Below are 20735 nucleotides of genomic sequence, written 5' to 3'. Positions count from 1 at the left end.
CCCAAAATATTGTGTCTGACCCAGAAGTTTGTCCATGCATTGGCCTATGCGGCCAGATGCCTGAGGACTCAGGCACAGGGAATATCAAAAGGAAATTACTTTTTTAGAGAACAGATTTTATTATATTCAGAGTATATGTTTGACATACCCCACCAGCAGATAATGGGAATATGTAACTTGTACAATTCAGCTAATAGTATTTTTATGTTACATGAGACAAAGGGGGGGAAAGATGACTGCTCATTATACAAAAAAATAGGGCAATGGCAATTGTGTGGCACAAGGTTAACAAAAGCAAGATCCTTCTCAAACCTTTGTGAGCCTTTCCCCAATATCTCAGGGATGCCAGGACTCTTAACACTAACTAGTTCTGTCATCTTAGCATAATCAGAGAATTATTGCCAACCTTCTACAGAAAGGAATACTAATGCAAAATGTATACACACACATCTATATACACACATATGCGTACATATATGCATATATATTTGTGTGTGAATATATGTATGTATATACACACAGAAATTTTCCTGAAACTAGAAAGCGAGAAGGCAACAACTGGAAGATTAGAATTCATCATTCTTAAATCCCAATCTGTTGCTTTGTTCAATAAAGCATGCTGCCTATAAATATAATTTTGTGTTTTAAGGGAATGAACTAGAAACAAGTGAATATCTAGTCTGAGTTAGACTAAAATATAAAGTTTGATTCATAATAAAAATGCAAGATAAGAAATTAAATAAGAATTTCATAGTATTTAGGATTATAGGTGATCATATATGCTATTTTATGGTGAAAAGACTGTTAAAACATTCAAGGAAAAAGAATCCTAGAGAATGAAATATGAAAGACCAAGAGGATGAGGAGAAGAGAGAGATCCAAGGAGTGAGGGATTTGGAGAAAGGGAGGAGAGGTGAGAGGAAGGGAGGAGAAAGGGAGAGAAGGGAAAAGGAGGAAAGGGGAAAGGAAAGAGAGAGGAGGATAGGGATATGAGAGAGAAAGAGAAAGAGAGAGAGGGGGGGAGGGAGGGAGGGAGAAAGAGAGAGAGGGAGAGAGGGAGAGATGGAGATAGCAGGGAGAATCTTAGGATCTTCAAGTCTGGGGGCAGCTAGGTGGCGCAGTAGATAAAGTGCTGGCCCTGGATTCAGGAGGATATTAGTTCAAATCCGGCCTCAGACACTTGACACTTACTAGCTCTGTGACCCTGGGCAAGTCACTTAACCCTTATTGCCCTGAAGGAAAAAAAAAGGATCTTAGACTCTGAAGGGATTTTAGCTATTATCTAGTTCGACCTCACTCATTTATAGAAGACGAAACCAAGGGTAAATGACTTATCCAAAATAGCACATTAATAAGCATGTTTTAGATTCCAGGACTTATAACTCCTGCCCAGTTCTCTTTCTACTGTACCACATTAGATTCTTTAAAATGCCTACAGTAAATCAATGTTTAAGAACTCAATATTTTTGTCACAATGGTCTTAAAATTTAGAACTTTAGGTCTAGAAGGAAAATATATCTGTGCAAATTATCGTTTAATAAACTTTACTAATATCAAGTAAACAGTGGTCTTAGTTTTGTACTACACCTTATTCTGCAAATGATGGGCTCAAGAAAAGTTACATATCAATTTTGTTTCAAAACCTAAACTGGTTGTTAAAAAGGAAATCTAAACCAAAGGCTTTTTTTTTAACAGGATAAAGCTTTTTTAATGATCTGTTTAGAAAATCTGGAGTTTTGTATTTTTCTAAGAGAGAAACACAAGGGTATTTTCCTTTAGTCCCATTTTTTTCCTAAATTTTCTTTTGTTTATAAAATTTTTACAGTAAAAAAGGAAAAGTGTTCACTCATCTTTTCTGGTAGTTTAGCTAATATTTTCAAAATTGCGCCCAAATGAATCTACTTGTTTTTCACATACTAGCAATCAGCTGCCATCTCCTTCATGAAACATCTTCTCCTGTTTTATTCTTTCCTAAAAGGTGAGAAAATATAAGCAGAAGTAGATTTCAATAAATTTTACAAATATTTCCATTAGATTTTTGTGATGATATGATGATATCCTCCCCACCCTTGAGGTCAGAGTGTTTACTTCTACACTGTCACGTAATGAAGCCTTTAATGAAACATCTGGTTTTTATTCTTTCTGAAAATGTTACTTGAAGCATTATCCCATGTGAACAGGGAAAACATCAGTGACCCAGACTTTAGAAGAAAGTTCTATTAGAGAATATAACAAAACTTACCATTTAGGCTATAGGGAATCATATTCACTCCAATTTCTAGAGATGGGATACATTTTGGTAAACATTAATTTTCACAAATATATTATGAGGCAGGGGCAGAGCCAAGATGATGAAGAAAGGCGGGGACTTTTCTGAGTACTCCCAAATTCCCCTTGAGACAACTTTAAATAATGCCTCAAAACAAATTCTGGAGTGACAGGACCCACAAAAGAAGGGGGTAAAACAGTTTTCCAGCCCAAGATAACTTTAGAAGGTTGGCAGGAAAGGTCTGTCACACTGGGGTGAGAATGGAGTACAGTCCAATGCAGGCCTCACCCCAGCAAATGAGTAGCAGGCCTTGGGTATAACCAGTGATGGACTGAAGAGTATCCCAAGGAGGGCAGCTGGGATGGGGAAAGATCTTAAGTCCATGACCTATGAGGATAGGTTTAAGTAATTGGGTATGTTTGGTCTAGAGAAAATAAGAATAAGGGTGGGGGTGGGGTTAGGGGACTTAATAATCATCATCAAATATTTGAAAGGCTGACATGTGAAGGAGAAATGAGACTTGTTCTGTTTGGCATCATAGGGCTGAACCAAGACTAATAGGTAGAAGCTGCAAAGAAGCAAAGTTAGATTTGATATCAAGAAAAGCTTCTTGGGGCAGCTAGGTGGCACAGTGGATAGAGCACTGGCCCTGGAGTCAGGAGGACCTGAGTTCAAATCCAGCCTAAGACACTTGACACTTACTGTCTGTGTGACCCTGGGCACTTAACCCCAATTGCTTCACCAAAAAAAAAAAAAAAAGAAAAGAAAGAAAGAAAAAAAAAAGCTTCTTAACTCTTAACAGCTGTTCAAAAGTGAATGGGTTGCCCCAACATATAGTGGGTTCCCTCTTCATGAAAGTCTTTGAGTAGAGATTGGATGATCATTTGTTGAGTATATTGCAGTGAAGATTCTTTTCATGTATGCCTTGTTCTAGATGGTTGCTGAGGTCCCTTCCTTATCTCAAATTCTGGGATTTGGTGCTACAGAGTGGGAATAAGAACTAGCTAAGCTCTCCCATTTTACCCTTTGGTTATGTACCAGACTGGAGAAAAAAGAAAAAGAAAAACCCAGGAAGAGCCTTCTTTGAAGCACCTATAGGAGAAAAAATTAAATGGATATGAAGGATCTGGAATAAATAAATGCATCTTAAAAGCTGCTAAAATTAATTTAAAGACAGTTTTTAAGAGGAAAAAAGTATAGTATTTCATTTATACATAACCTAGGAGCAGTATCCTTTTTTGTTTGTTTGTTTGTGAAATTCTAGGAATTTTGTCTCCCAGGAAGTAAATATAAGATCCATTTTTCTTTTTTCTTTCTTTTTTTTAGGGGCAATGAGGGTTAAGTGACTTGCTCAGGGTCACACAGCTAGTAAGTGTCAAGTGTCTGAGGCCAGATTTGAACTCAGGTCCTCCTGAATCCAGGACCAGTGCTTTATCTACTGTGCCACCTAGCTGCCCCCAAGATCCATTGTTCTTAAATTTGTGACAAGAGTACAGGTATTCTTGGTCAGGAAACCAAGGCCTCCCTCAGCCTGTAACTGTTACATCCAACTGATGGATAATAGGCTAGTCCTAAAGCACAGGTCTCCCTCCTAACCTGACTTCCTCAAACCCCACCTTCTGCAAGAGGCATTTCCCAATTCCCTTCAATGCTAGTGCCTTTCCTCTTGCTTACTTTTATTCTATATATCTTGTGTATCTATACTTATGTATGTATTGTATTTTTGTATCATATACACACATTTTTGTATCATATAAATACATGTATGTATCATTGTTTGCATGTTGTCTCTTCCATTAGAATATGAGCTCCTTGACATGCACCGGTTTTTGCCTTTCCTTGTATTTCCAGAACTTAGCATAATAACTAGCACACAGTAAGGGCTTAATAAATGCTCATTTATCAGTGATGTTAAGGTTAACCATATCACTCCCCTACTAAATAAACTCCAGGGGCTCCCTGATACCTATATAAATTCCTCTGTTTGGCATTTGAAATTCTTCTCAGTCTGACCCCAACTATCTCACCAACACTGTTATACATGACTCCCCTCTTCATGTACTCTAATGTCCAAGTAAATTCACTTTCTTCTTTTTCCTCACAAATGGCATTCCATGTCCCATCTGGGTGCTTTTGCCCAAGAACCCCACCCACCAACCTGTAATCCCTCCTCAACATCACTTCTTAGAATCCTTGATTCCCTTCAAAGTTCAAATTTCCCTTCCTACACAGATCCAGATCCCTCAAAGTTGCTAGTATCTTTCCCCCTTAAAAACAAAACAATGTATTTTGTGTCTATTTATATATGTACATGTTCTCTCTCCCTATAGAATACATACTCCTTGAGAGCAGGAATAGTTTCATTTTTATCTATCTCTACAACCTATCAGCGCCTGGTCCATTTTTGGTCTTATATTTTCTAAAACTGTGATTTCATCAGTGTAGGGAGTTCCTTTTGAGCAGCTCCCTCTATCTGCCAAGGTAAATCATCAAGTTATCCACATTTTATAGTCTTGGATAGGTGAAGTAACATTCCCAGGGCCAGTCTAGGCAGGTCTTTTTGACTTAAGAGTTGGTCATCTAACTACTACTTCATACTTTCATCTTCATGCTGACCTCCATCTCCCTACTCTGGGGATTTTCACTTCTGTCCTCCATATCCCTCATCTCTGCCTCCAGGCTTCTTTCCAGTGTCAGAAAAATTCCCACAGGTCCTCCTTAAAGCTAGTGCCTTCCCTCTAACATGATTTCCAATTTATCCTACATGTATCTTGTTTGTGTTGAATTGTTACTTATTGTCTCCCTCACTAGACTGAGTCCCTTAAGAGATTGTCTTTTACTTTTCTTTGTATAGCCAATGCTAAGGCACAGCGAAGGCACATACGAGGTGCTTAATAGATCCTTGTTTAGTGATTGATTTACTTAGCAGTATGGCCTTGAGCCAGAGATTCAACTTCTCAACGCTGTTTCCTCATCTATAAAATGGGAATAATATCTTGCACAACTTACCTCAGAGGCTTGTTGTATAGATAAATTGGGACAATTCAATTCAATAAATATTCGATTCAGCAAACATTTATCCAGCCCTTATTTTGTGCTAGGCACTGTGCCACCATGAAAATGTTTTTTTTTTAAAGTAATGATAAAGTGCTATTTAAGGGCAAGATGTTATTATTTCCCTCTCTGCCCTCACTATTGGTGCTTACTCCCCTCACAGCAGGAAGAACAGCTTTGAATTTATTTTAAGGCAGCTTGAGATATAAACGAATATAAATAGTTGTTCAAAAATAATAATGCTTTAAAAAAACCTTAAAATTATTTTCTACCTTCCAGTACCTAAATTGAACAGGATTGAATCATAGGAAGGAAGTAGCAAGAATAAGAGCAGTAAATGGGTGACTAGATATCTTGAGAATTTAATTTGCTCATGTGGCATCTCCGGAGCCATCCCTTAAGTGACAATGGCTCTCTTCTCTTCTGTATATAAATTACCCTTGGTAGTAAGTTATGAGTTGAGATAGGCTCATTAAATCTTTTAAGCCACAAGTGTGTCATCTAGTGCAAGAGGGCAGGAATAAAAGCACTTAGGAGATGTTTTAAGGGAATTTTTAGGTAGGAATAACAAATTCCCCAGAGACAGACAAAAAGCCACCCTAGAGTGACTCACAAAAAAGGGTGTGTGAAGGAGAGGTACACCATACTGGAAATTTCAGAAGATGAGTAGGCTCTCTTGTGGGTCAAAGTAAATAGGAATGGGAAGATCTAGCATTTGCTTTACAAGTCAATGGAGGAGAATTCTTCCTACTGGTATGATTCTAGAAGAGCTACTCTGTTTCTAGGAGGTTTTTCCCCCTTAACCTTATTGGGCTTAAAGTTTCATTATTCAAGGGCAGCTAGGTGGTGCAGTGGATAGAGCACCGGCCCTGGAGTCAGGAGTACCTGAGTTCAAATCCGGCCTCAGACACTTGACACTTACTAGCTGTGTGACCCTGGGCAAGTCACTTAACCCCCATTGCCTCAATAAAAAAAAAAAGTTCCTTATTCAGGTTAGGTAGCATAATATACAATTCAATATATACAAAAATATTTATTAAACACCTATTGTGTTATGTTTGGAAGAGAGATGGAAAGAATACCAGCAGTGAGGGGGTACAGTGGATAGAGGGCTGGGCCTGGAGTTAGGAAGACCTGAGTTCAAATCCAACCTTTCTAAGATATTTACCAGCTGTGTAATCCTGGGAAAGTCACTTAACCCCTTTTTCTTCAACTGTAAAATGAGCATAATAATAGCACCTATTTCCTAGAGTTGTTATGAAGATCAAAGGATATGATATTTGTAAAGTGCTTATTACAGTGCCTATATATGCACATTATTATATATTATACATATATATAATATATAAGTATTACCTATTATTATTACTGTCTTTACTCTGTTAGGACTCAGTTTCCCCTTCTGTAAAATTATTTGATCAAATGACTTCTGATGTCCCTTCCTTGTTCTCAGTCTATGATCTTCTTATGAACTCTCTAGACCCCCTTTTTCAAAAGCCAATTACCTCATGGAATGAGAAAGAAATTAAGTCTCTAAGGCTTTAATGTGAATTAGTGATCAGATTACAGATTTTGAGCTGGAAGGGACCAAAGAGATCACATATTTCAATCTCTTCATTCTGCAGATTATGAAATTGAGGTCCAAAAAACTGAAGTGACTTGTCCAAGTCACACAGATAATCCTTGCCTGAGCTAGGAGTCAAATCCAGTTTCTCTGATGCCAGATAGAACTCGCTTTGTACTTCACCAGTTTACTTCCTAACATAGCACATTAGGTTATTGTGTGATTGGCTGTATTTAGTAAAGTGATTGCTGTATTGTTTTGTATTTTATCATTTTTTCCTCCCTAAGAAGAGATATTTGGGATAGTCAAAGCACTAAATCCTTGGCGTAAGGGGAAATGCCAAAATTAGGGGGAAAAGCATTCATAAAGGAGGCAGATGCAGAAGGCAAACTTTCCCTACTTCTTAATTTTGCCTGTGCCCAGCCCTGTTTGAAATAGTTATGAAAATAGAGTAGGTTAACATAAAAGGTGAAATAAACAAATGTAATTCTTAATATGCTATAAATATTAGGAATAATTTCAAGACAATTATATGACTAACAAATTATGTGTCATTTTACTTTCTGTATGTAGGTAAATTAAATCTCCTGGAGAAATAGGCAAACTTTTCCAAATAGGGAAACCTTTTATCCCTTTGTGAAATTCAAAAAAAGCCTTGTCTCTCTAGAGAAAAATTTAAGACCCGATTTTCTTTTAAGGTAGAATCAAGGATACTTTTTGAAATTACCTTACAGATGTCTTGTGAAGAAATTCTTTTGAATTGCTTGCAGCCAAATTACTCATCTTTCTCTGTGTGTGTTTACTCAGGAATCTCATTGTCAAACAAATAACATTGGAAGAGGAATAGGATCTGCTTCTTGTTTGAATCTTGTGGGGCTAAAATATGGAGCAAAAATCAGGCCTCAATTAGGATCTGGATTTTGGTGACTTGAAACCCATCTGGGTCTCTGCGATTTGAGAGTTGTTGGTTTTTCCCCTGTCTTCTTGAATGTATGAACAAAATTGGAATTGGAAATGATTTAGAAGGAGGCAGATCTTGGCAGGAATATTAATTACAGGGCACTAGAGCTAGCATCTCTTACAAGATGTACTAATCAGAATTCCCACTTCATTGTTCAGGCCAAATGCATGCAGGACTGAAAACTGCTATACAGCCTAGTTTTGTAAGAACACAACAATGGATATGAAGACACCCTGATAGATGTTTTTAAAATGGTAGATATAACAGTGTCACTATTTACTTAACAAATATTCTAAAATGTTTTTACCAAGATCAAATCTTGGAAGAGGCAAGGAAAAAAGGTTCCAAGTAAAAATATCTTAAGTACTATCCTATCATAGGCTAAAAAATGTTTTAATGGTTTTGAAATGAACTTCAGTTCCCAGGCTGACAAAGGGGCCCATTCCATTTTTGTTCTACTTTAATTGTTAGATTTTTAAAAACGTAATATTCTATAGTCATTAGAGTTGGGGGAAAAAAACCTTAGAGATCAAAGGAAGAATGATACAGTGGAGAAAGTGCTGAACCCGCCGGAATCAGAGGGCCTGAGGTTGCTTACTTCTTATGTGACCTTGAACAAACTACTCCATATTTTCTGGGCCTAACTTTCAACATCTGTAAAATGAGGGGATTGTCTCCTCTAAGCCTCTGCCCTGGTCAAAAATTATGATCTAATCCAATTCCCTCATTTACAGATGAGAAAGGACCAGAGAAGAAATATAAACTGCCTCAGGTCAAATATTTAGTCATTCATTAGCAGGTCCAGGATTTGAATCCAGGAATTCTAATTAAATTTCTTTTGACTCCACTTGGACACCCATCACTTGATATGATAAGAGTATAGATTCAGCAAATACCAAAACCAATCATTTTGTGATCACTGAATAATTTATCATTATTTCTTGTTTCTGTTTATTTTTCTTTCTTTCTTTCCTTCCTTCCTTCTTTCTTTCCTTCTTTCCTTCCTCCTTTCTTCCTTCCTTTCTTTCTTTTTCTTTCCTTCTTTCCTTCCTTCCTTCCTTCCTTCCTTCCTTCCTTCCTTCCTTCCTTCCTTCCTTCCTTCCTTCCTTCCTTCCTTCCTTCTTTCTTTCTTTCACAATTAATACTTTGTAGAAGGTCATTTGCATGTGAGTCCTCAGTAATTCTTCCCTCTGGAGCTACACAAAATACATCTACTTTGTCTTCCAGATGACGGCCTTTTAAATAAGCCCCAAGAAATCACTTTTTCACACTAAATATCCCCAGTTACCTTGTAAGACATGGTTGCTAGTCTTCTTCCCAGCCTGCTCATCTCTTCTGGACACCCTACAGTTTGTGAATTTCTCTAATCAGACATAAGCCCCACAGAACATTATATCCCTTGTCAGATGAAGTTGATGCATCTATTGTGTTTTTTTTTTATGATTTTTAACTAGGGGAGGAAAAAGAGAATATTCAGAAATAGATTAGATTCATCTCTCTATTCTAAATTGTTGAGATATTTTTAGATCTTGATTCTGTCATATAATGTATTAGCACTTCTTTCTAGGTTTATCTTCAATCTGTATCTTGATTTTTTTTTTAATGTTGAACAAGATACAGCCAAAGACAAGTCCTTACCTGCAGCAAAACCCTAGGGGCTTCCACCTCACCAGAGGAGCCTCATGACTGTATTTCTGAACTTTTAAAAATGTCCTCCTGATTGTTCTCTCCCCTCTCCAAATCATTCTCCACAAAAGTGCTAAAATTGATATGCCTAAAGCTCAGGTCTGCTCAAGAGCCTCCAATGACTCCCTTTTGCCTCTATATAGAATTAAAATTTCCCTCTTCTTCAGCATATAAAGCTTGATGCCATCCTCCCTTTCTGGGTATATTAGATGATACATCCTTGTATTCAACATCCCAACCAAATTGTCTTACTATTTGTAATATAGCTATCCCTTCCACATCTTGTGAGTTAGGGGTGCAGTGCTACGGCAATCTAGAAACTCAGCATAAATTTTTTTAGCTCCCTCCCTTCATATCAGAGAAGTCTGAATTTTTTCTTTTTCTTTTATGAGGTGTTTATAGACATATATATATTGTATATATGTACGCATGAATGTGGCATGCGTCAAGATAATGGAATGTGATAGATGAGATTTAGCAGATACTCAGAGGCCCACCTGGAGATTGATTCAAACTGAATGAATTGGATAAGGCAACTGACTGCTGACTGGCTTACTTCCAGTTAACTAGATTGTAAGCACATTTGGCTGGTACTTAAGAGAGTGCTTAAGAAGGTATTGTTCTCAGAAGCTAAAAACTTTGAACTTTACATCGAGACCACCTTTGGGTCCAGTGAACCAATGAATTTGAATGACACTAGCCAATCAGCTTGAAGAACCTCCCCTTTCTGGGAGGGGAACATGAAGCAGGAAGTGAATGCTGGGGAGAGTCTTCTTCCTCTTTTGGTGCGAGACTTTGGCATAGTGGCAGAGGACTTCAGAAGTGAGAGGTTTAGGAAGGCGAGGATTTCCAGGCTATAAGAAATCTGTTCTCAATCTTTCTCTTTCTTTTACTATCTTTCAATAAACCCTTAAAAAACCTAAACTTGTTTATCAGTGATTTTAGTCAGTTCCCCCCCCAAAAAAAACTGGGGGGACAGAGTAGAACCCACATTTAGAATTTTAAATTACACAGGCATTTATGGTATACATATGTATTATATATGTACATCTGGATAGATGGATAGATATAGAATTTCTGAGTTTCTAAACCTTTTCTGTACATTGTACTGGCCTTCAAGTGTCATCTGTGGCTTCCACAAAACACTCCAAAAATTTGTACTTCATTTTTTATGTTGACTCATAATATATTGAAACTACAATGGGAAAAGTTGTGATGTGAAAGGGATAACTGTACATACCATCCAATCTTTTGCCTCTATGTTTTTGTATGGACTGTCTGTCCCCAGAAAGCATGCTAGAGCCAAATTTAAGGAGCTGATTTTTACATTTTCAGTGTGAGCATCTACAACAGGAAAATTTATAAATACAAATCATGACTTGATTTATTGTTTTGTTGATTTCCAGGGATAAGAAAGTAATGAGGAAAAGTTAATGATGCAGATTAAACTTAAAAGTGCATAATGTATACTATTTTTTCAGAGAGCTATTTGTTAAACATAGAACATCCCTGAATTATCCATGCACATGGAAGTTTCCCTCATCAACACTGCCTTTTAGAATCCCTAGTTTCTTCCAAAACTTAGTTTAATCACCAACTCCTATGCAAGGCCTTTCCTGATTTGTCCAAGTAATAACATTTTACTTAAATTATTTAATATATATTTTGTATTTATCTGTATCATGATGTTGTGTATTTTAATTTTCTAAATGTGGGTTCGAATCTGTCCCCCCAGTTTTGGGGGGAAACTGAATAAAATCACTGATAAACGAGTGATAGTCAAAGAAAGAGAAAGATTGAGAACAGATTTCTTATAGCCTGAAATCCTCAACTTCCTAAACTCCCCTGTGAAGTTCCCTTATCCAATTCAATCAGTTTCACACAGTCTCCAGGTGGGCCCCTGAATATCTGCTAAATCTCATCTATCACACTCCATTATCTATTTTGACACCATGTTTTCCCCAATAGAATGCAAGTATCTTTAGGGAGGGACTCATTTTCTGTTTTGTATCACTGAGTTCTAGGGATGTTCAGAGAAGACTAGGACCTCTGATGTGATGGCTTGTTGAGTCCTTTTCTGGACTGTGCATCCACCTTTGGTGCTCCTCTGGTATCAGCTCTCACCTGTGACTCCAAGAAGCCATAGAATGCTCAGTGCACACATCCTAGTAAACTGTCTTGGCAGACAGGATAAACCAGGTAAAGGATAAACGACTGGCCTCAAACTTGCTAGTAGGTGGATATTTACCACAAGTATGTGAAGATTTCCCCTGACAAAATGGGTGGATGAGAACAATTTGTTCTAACAGCCATAAAGGAGGTTTGAAGTAGGCACTGTAGAATACTTAGAGCTTGATCAGACTTCGAAGATGCCAAAGTCATCCACTGTATCCCAGGCCAGTCATCCTGATTTTTGTCTTGCCACTAGATTTTGATGTCCCTGGAAAAGAGAGTGAGGCTGAGGACTTTGTTAAATTCTGCCTCACTCAAATCCAATTCACACACAAGTCAAGACAGCACCTCATGATGTCATTGGTCCTCTTCGAAAATGAAGGACTAACAACTTGCCCAGTGCCTAATACAAAGTGTTTCATAAATGGTCTTTGAATAAATGGATGCATCATGTTCAAGTCCAGTTGTTTACCAAGTTAAAAATCCAGTCTCACCCTTCATCAAGCCATCCTCCACTCTGGAGGTAAAATTATCTATTATATAACCTAATCCATCTTAAAAATTACATAATTATGATATCATCTAATTCACCCTTCTGTATCCTATTCAGAGAGATATCATGAGACATCATCACAGATATGTCTGAAATCAAGGTGCCTACATCTACTTAAATTTTTTTCTAGCAAAAAATTAGAATACCTAATAGTTCACATTTATTATGCCATTTTGCAAAGTACATGAGTGACTGTGCTAGTTGAATATGGATTTGAATCCAAATTTTTGGAATCCAAGTTCTCGATATTCTCGATAGTGTTGGACAGTGGAAATGAGGGTTGGGTTTGGAATCAAAGGATCTGGGTTAAAATTCTGATTCTGCTCCTCTTTGTTCTTAGGCAAGTCACTTAAGTTCTCTGGCCTCAGTTGCCTCACCTGTAAAATGAGGTTAGACTAGATAGCTTCTAAAGTCCCTTTCAGCTCCAAAAAGATGAAACTACTACATTATGTGTGTCCACATGCACAAAAGAAAAGGGATAAGTACAGACATTATCAAAATGATTAAAAATTTTTTTAAAAAAATAGTTAACTTTTTATTTTTTAAATATTTGAGGCAAAATTGGGGGGTTAGAGGGTAACTTTTTGTGTTGGTTGAATTTTCAGTTGAGTTTTCCAGACAATCACTGTGATTCTTCATTTGGTACAACTAGATCCAAATCTGTAGGAATGAATGGATATTGGGATGTATGAATGAAATAGTATTTATTGAATGCTTCCTATGTGTCAAGCAGAGTGCTTAGGACTGGGGGTTGAAAGAGAAAAAGAAAGATAGTTCCTGCCCTCGAGGAGCTTACATTTTTAATAGAGAAAGACAACAGATATATCTTCTTTGATTAAAGCATAAACCAACCTGCTAATATGAAGCTACCTATAATTTTCCTGGAACAGCACCCCACCTGTGGACATCTATTTTTACTCCATCCCTATATTTGCATGGTACCTACAGACTTTTTAAAGGAAAGGAAAGGAGCAATAACAAAGATTCTATTTAAAACAGGGCTATTTACTCAGAATTTCAAGAGATTTTTCCAGATGTGGTTAGAGATACAAATTGAATGGGATTTTTTTTCAGTGAAGAAAAAAATAAATGTGTGTGGGAGTTGGAGAAAATGAAAAAAGGAAAAAGTAACCTGTAATCATAAATTATACTGATGAGATCTTGAAAATTAATAAATAGAAAATACAAATCAATAAACTGAATGCTTTGTGTGACATGATGTAGGATTTGGAAATTCTTACAGAAATCTCTAGGACAGCGGGGGTTGGGGGGACTCCCCAGGCTAAAGGGAAGATCTTTAAATTATCTACCTGACTCCCTGACTCTGCAGCAATCTACTACTCACAGTTGGAAGTCATGTAATTTTCCCAAATAAGTAATTTATTATGAGTTTAACTTTTTAAAAAATCCATTAAAATTAGATTGGCAACTATTTATACTTCAAATGCCAACCTACAACCTATAAGTATATTGATCAGATTATCCATTATTCTCTTCCCTAGGTATCCATTCATTCCGGCCTGCATTTGCATAACTACCCTCCTTTTATAGATATAGATTGAGAGCCAAAAGGAACCTTAAAACTTCACAAGCCCAAATCCCTAATTTTACAGATGAGAAAGATCAGGATCTAGGTAGGAGAAATGATGTGAACAGGGTCATTCAGCTAATTATAGATAACAGAACCAACACAGTGAAGGTTATAGTCATCTGGTTCAGCTTTCTTAACTTCGCCTAGTTGAGTAAGTCTTCTCTTCCTTTATAATCTTCATGTGTCACTCTTTTTTTTTTTTTTGCAGGGCAATGGGGGTTAAGTGACTTGCCCAGGGTCACACAGCTAGTAAGTGTCAAGTGTCTGAGGCTGGATTTAAACTCAGGTACTCCTGAATCCAGGGCCAGTACTTTATCTACTGTGCCACCTAGCCACCCCCTAACACTCTTAATCATATTATGATGTTCTATTGTGGTGACATCATGTTCAATATTCAGTGCATTATTCTATTACATTAATACATATATTTCTTCAGTCACTGCCTAATTAGTGGACACAGAAGATGTTTCCTCTCTTTTTTCAGTTCCAAATGATGCTGCTGTAAATATTTTTGAACAGATAGCTCTTTCCCATTTCTTTCTCAAACTCTGCTCTTTTGTAAATAAAATTCTTAAGACATATTCTCAATAATGGGATTAATAAGTAGCTAGCTAGTACAATGGATAGAGCACCAGGGTGTGGAGTCAGGAAGAAATGAGTTTTCTAATCTGGCCAGATTCTTACTAGCTGTGTGACCTCCTTTTGCCTCAGTTTCCTCAACTTTTAAATCAGGATGATAATAGCACCTAACTACCAGGGTTGCTGTGAGTATCAAATGAGATAATAATTGTAAACACTTAGCACAGTGCCTGGCACATAAAGTGATAGAAATGTTTGCTATTATTATTGAATATATTTATTTGCAATGTGCTGCCATATTCTGCTACAAAAAGAGTATGCCAATGTACAGTTCTGCCAGCAATGCATGCATGCATCTGTTTCCTAACAACCTTGAGTCACTTTAACACCTTTTTAAAGTTCTAGCTCTCTGCAAGATTCTGGAACACATTCTGTCCCTAAGCTAAGGGCAATATAAGAAGCTCTAGAGCAGACACTCATGAGCTGTTGAACCTTCTCTGACAATAGTTCCTTAGTAACTGGGTCCCTTTTTATATGCTACTTTTCCATCTTTTTTCTCCAGTAATTGAATTCATGTGTTGTTCCTTTGTGACTGAGTTGCTACCTGGAACTATATTTCCTGACCCCATAAAAATCAGTTCTTCCTCAGCGTCAGCTCGTTAGTTTCCATAATAATGCAAGTGCCTTCCTAGGCATCCCTAGCTCATTATCTCCTGTTTGGCCTTCTGTTGATCACCTTATATGACTCATGGACCATTGGTTAATGGTAGTTGGGTCTCACTTATCCTTTTCCCCTGTAGACTGATCTCTGCTTTTGGACCTACCTTTATTCCGTCTCTGCATCCCTATCTCTTAAATAAACAATCCTCTATTCTTACTCTCATGCTTCAAAATCCAGGCCTTGAATCTGAAGATCTATAGAACTTGTTTAGCCCAGTTTTGTTTGGTCTCTCCTATCTTGCCAGCAGCAGTCATGAAAAATTTGGTCTTTGGGTTAATTTCATTGGACTCTTAGGAACAGTACTAGAATAAGGTAGCCCTATCTGTGTCTATAGTTTCAGAAACAAAAATAGTAATATTCTCTTTCAGACTCTGAAAGTCTGGCGAGGCATGTTATTTTGTCAATGTCTGTCTTCACTTTTTTGGTCTCTCCCATGATTTTATATGTTTATTTTTGTCATGCTTTACTCTCTCTTCTATTTAATTTTTATTTTTCCATGTTCCTTTCTCTTAGTGCTAATCCATCTATAGCTATCTCTCTCCTTTTTTCTCTTCTCCATACAGTCTATCACATGTTTGTGTCTTTCCATTCTCCTTTTTATCCTTTTCCTTTCTTCCCCAACTCTCAACTGCCAAGCTACCTTTGTATATCTTTGCATCCTCAGTGCCTAGCACAGTGCCTGACAAATAGGAAGTGTTTAATAGATGTTTTTGTGCTAACTAGTTTCCTATCCATCTCTTTTTTAAAGGCTAGCGTTAATTTGTATGTCCCATAATGAATTCTATATTATCTCTACTTCCCTCCCATGATCCAAAGGTCCTAAAGAGAGAAATGTTTTAGCTTAGTGGGCTCAGAGAGTCCATTATGTTTGCTATTTTTGGTGGATTTCACAGATAGCAAAACGAGAAGTGCTATATCTTGCATAGCATTAAGATTAACAATTTCAGCAAGACTCAAAGGGATTTGAAAAAATCTCGAAGAAAAGAAGAGCTACTTGAAATGTCAAAAAATGAGAAAAAATAAAGGCCATTTTTTTAGTCAATATTATTTTATTTGATAAGATCACCATCCCTCAATATTACCATTTCATAGGATCATAAGACCATAGACTTAGAGCTGGAAGGGACCCTAGATGTTAAGCACAACCCTCTTATTTTACAGATGAGGAAACTGAGTCCCAGAAAACTTAAGTCACTTGCTCAAAATCACTCTCCAATAAGTGTCTAGGGTAGGTTATGAGTTCATCTCTTCCTGACTCTAGGATGACCACTCTATTCAGTATGCACCTAAGCTAACTAAAACTGTGTAGATAGATATACAGAACCAAGAACTTTACAGAACATTGAATAGCCCAGGTAGACAAGGTAATGCCATTTCTATAGAATGTGTCTGAGGAAGAATGGGAAAAACTCATAGACCAAAATTTCACGGTGTTTGTGTGTGTGTGTGTGTGTGTGTGTGTGTGTGTGTGTGTGTGTGTGTGTGTGTGAGGTGGGATGAGTATGGTTTGGGGGGAGGAACTTCAATCAAAAAGACTTCTTTCATCTATTTGCATGCATCTCTCCCTGTTATAGTGGGGATAAATAAAATACAAATAGATAATAAGAATAACATAAATAGATAATATAATTATATGGAATATATAGTAATATAATATGCAATAAATATAATAAATTAAAATCTATAAAAATAAACAATAAATAATTATAATAATAAAACCATAACTTCTTAAGTCACATTTAGAACTCACATTTAGAACACTGAACTCTTGAGATTGGTGTTTAGATTATCTATATGACCCTGGGAAATCACTTAATCTCTCTGGGCCTCAATATTCTCACTTATAAAATAAGGAGATTGGATTTGGTTACTCTGGAGTCAGAACATACTGGTTCAAATCCCATCTCTGGCACTTACTACCTGAAAACTGGTTGGCAATGGCTTCCTTAGGCAGAAGTGCATGGAAGTTTCATGTGGCCAGAGAGGAGGGATAGATACCAAGACTTAACTTTTCCAGCACAAGAGAGCTGGGAAAGTAGTTGATAGAGTTCCTGAAGAAGCCCATACTTGCCCCAAAGGGTAGTTTATGAAATATATTCCTAAATCCCACTCTTTTGTGTAGGGATTTTAAAGTCCATATGCTATATGACCTAGGAATTGATCTAGCCAAAGAAGGGGGGATTTCCTAGGCACTGTCAGCCTTGAAGGTTTAAAAGTTCTTAAGATGAAAAATTTAGAAATTGTGGGATCATAGAAACATAGACTTAGAGCTAGAAGGGACCTTGGAGACCAAGTAATCAGAATTTTTGAGAGAGAGAAAGGGATTTCCTGAGTACTATTGACTTTTGGAGTAGAAAGAGAAGGTTCCAAATTATTCCCATGGCTAGAAGAGAAATGAAAGAGCCCATGATTTAGGGAAGCAAAGATTATGGACTTTGCCATCTATCCCACAAACACTATGCTGAAAACCTTAGTCAATATATATCCAGGTGGGAGTATAAGACAAAAAGAATAAATAATCCTTCTGGATCAGACCCCAGGATTGGAACTACTCCATGTGAATCTAGTATTTTGAGAGAGTGGAAAGGGATTGGGGCATGGTTTACAACTAAAGGCATAATCTAGGCATTTAGGATCACATGGGTTATTCTCTAGTCAATAAGTTCTAAATATTGTTGGGAAATCCATCTTACCCCCATCTTGGGACTGCATCTGGTACTGCTTAGTTCATCCTTCCTTCCTTCCTTCCTTCCTTCCTTCCTTCCTTCCTTCCTTCCTTCCTTCCTTCCTTCCTTCCTTCCTTCCTTCCTTCTTTCATTTCTTTCTTTCCTTCCTTTTTTATGTTAGCCTCTTTGCTCTTACATGGGGTGACTTATGGGCAGTTAGGTGATACAGTGGATAGAACTCTGGCCTGGGGTCAGGAAGACCCGAGTTCAGATATGGTCTCAGACACTTACTTGCTTTGTGAACCTGGACAAGTCACTTAACTCTATTTACCTGTTTCCTCATCTATAAAATGAACTGGAGAAGGAAATGTCAAACCACTCCAGTATTTTTGCCAACAAAATCCCAAATGAGATCACAAAGACTGGAACATGACAACAACAACAACAAACAACAACAGGGTGAGTTAGAATAACTCATTCCACTCTTTCTTTAAATTGTTCTATGTGCTACAGATTATATGTACTGGAGAAATTTTCATCCAGAATTTTTATTTTGTATTGTCCCTATAAAACCCTGACCATCTTACCTAACTTTCTTCTGACCTAATCAGAATGTCACTTTTGTCTTCTGTGGATATAAAAATATAAAATGGGAAAGTCATACCTGTGCTACCTAACTTGGAATCAAGAAGACCCGAATTCTATGATTGCATTAAGAGAAAAACGGGTTGCACATACAAAAGTGAGGCAGCCAAAATTAGAAGGAAAGCAAGAAACTGAGGAAAAATTTAGAGCAGGTTTCTCTGATAAAGGTCTCATTATTTAAACATGTAGGGAATTTATAAAAACAAGAATCATTCCCTAGGATATGAACAGGTAGTTTTCAGAAAAAGAAAGCTATTAATAGTCACCTAAAATGCTATAAGTCATTAATAATTAGATAACACAAATTAAAACAATTTTGAGGTACCACCTCACATCCATCAAATTGGTTAACATGACAAAAAGGGAGAATGACAACATGTGAAAAAGAAGTACATTAATGCATTATGGGTAGAGCTGAGAACTAATACAACCATTTGGAGAACAATTAGGAACTATACCCAAATGGTTATAAAACTATGCATACCCTTTGACCCCACAGTACCACTACTAGGTATGTATCCTCAAAAGATTTTTTCAAAAAGGAAAAGGATCCATAGATACAAAAATATTTATATCAGCTCTTTTTGTGATGGCAAAGATTTGGAGATTTAGGGGGATACCCATTAATTGAGGAATAGCTGTGCAAGTTGTGGTATATGATTGTGATGGAATACTGTTGTATTGTAAGAAATGATGAAGTAGATAATTTTTTTAAAGTTTGGGGAGATTTATATGAGCTGATGCAAAGTGAAATGAGCAGAACCAAGAGATCTTTGTTTACAATAACAGCAATCTTGTAATGATGACCAACTATTAAAGACTTAGCTACTCTAATCAAAACAATAATTCAAGAGAATGCTGAAAGACTCATCCTAAAAAATTCTATCCACCTCTAGAGAGAACTGATGAACTCTGACTGCATACTGAAGCACATTTTCTTTCACTTTATTTTTCTTGTTTTTTTTTCTTTTGTAACAAGGCCAATGTAGAAATATGTTTTGCATGACTTCATAAGCATAATGGTCATACTTCTGCTATCTCAATAAGTGGGGGAAGGGCAGAAAGGAGGGAGAGAATTCAGAACTGAAGAAAATATTTTTAAAAGAAAAGAAAAGAAGACCTGGGTTCTAATACTACCTGTCAGTTACTAGATGTATTATCTTGAGCAAAAAAGTTAACTTCTTAGAGCTTCAGTACTCTAATCTATAAAATTGAATCAATACTACCACCTACACTATGGGCTTTTTTCTGAGAATCACATGGGAGCACTTTGCCAAACTTCAAATGTGACATGCCAGTTAGCATTATAATAATAATCATCATTATAACATTTTATCACTTTATGTATGTAAATACCAAAAAAGATGAGTAATTACATTTTACAGTCCTCCAGTAATACTAGTAATAATGAGAAAGGGTAAAACTATCTTCAATAAATGTGAAGTAAAGCTTCCTTAAGCTTATTCCTGTTGGTACCAGGTTGGTGTTTACTTTGGCAGAGGAGCAAAAGAGAAGGAATGAGGTGCCAAGAAGACATAAAGCACCAGGTAGCATTTTTAATATCCTTGGCAAAGCTAGCTGGCAAAAACAGAATATAAGCTTGCATCCAAGAAAAAGAATTAACTATGGCTTCAAATAGATTCTAACTAGGAAAATAAGAAGCAAAGGCAAACCTATTATAGAAGATTTAAGGACTGTGGAATTTATGGGTTAAATCCTTCCCCTCCTTTTAATAGACAGTAGAACCCCATTCTAACACAACTCATCATTACATGAAGGTAGGTATTACCAAGTATCCAATGATGGGATCATAGACTTTTGTGGGGAGGGGGCAATGAGGGTTAAGTAACTTGCCCAGGGTCACACTGTTAATAAGTGTCAAGTGTCTGAGGCCGGATTTGAACTCAGGTCCTCCTGAATCCAGGCCTGGTGTTTTATTCACTGTACCACCTAGCTGCCCCCTGAATTGTAGACTTTTAAAGATGGAAGGTTTGAGATATTGTCTTTCTTTAAATAAACAAACAAGCATGAATAAACTAAGACTTGGGAGGGAAAGTGATTTGCCCAGGTCTATATAGTTAATTACTAGCAGAGCTGGGAATAAAATATTTTCCTAATTCTCTGTCCCATATTCTTTCCTATATTTTCTTTACTAAATATTTCTAATATTCCTATATTAGAAGTATATTTTTGAAATATTGGAATGTGTTACTATATCTTTATAATAAATATTTCTAATATTCTTTCTTGTCCTTGAAACATTAAAATAAAAAT

The sequence above is a fragment of the Dromiciops gliroides genome, chromosome 4 (assembly GCF_019393635.1).
Source record: "Dromiciops gliroides isolate mDroGli1 chromosome 4, mDroGli1.pri, whole genome shotgun sequence".
Lineage (NCBI taxonomy): Eukaryota > Metazoa > Chordata > Mammalia > Microbiotheria > Microbiotheriidae > Dromiciops > Dromiciops gliroides.
This window is presented reverse-complemented; position numbering follows the sequence as displayed.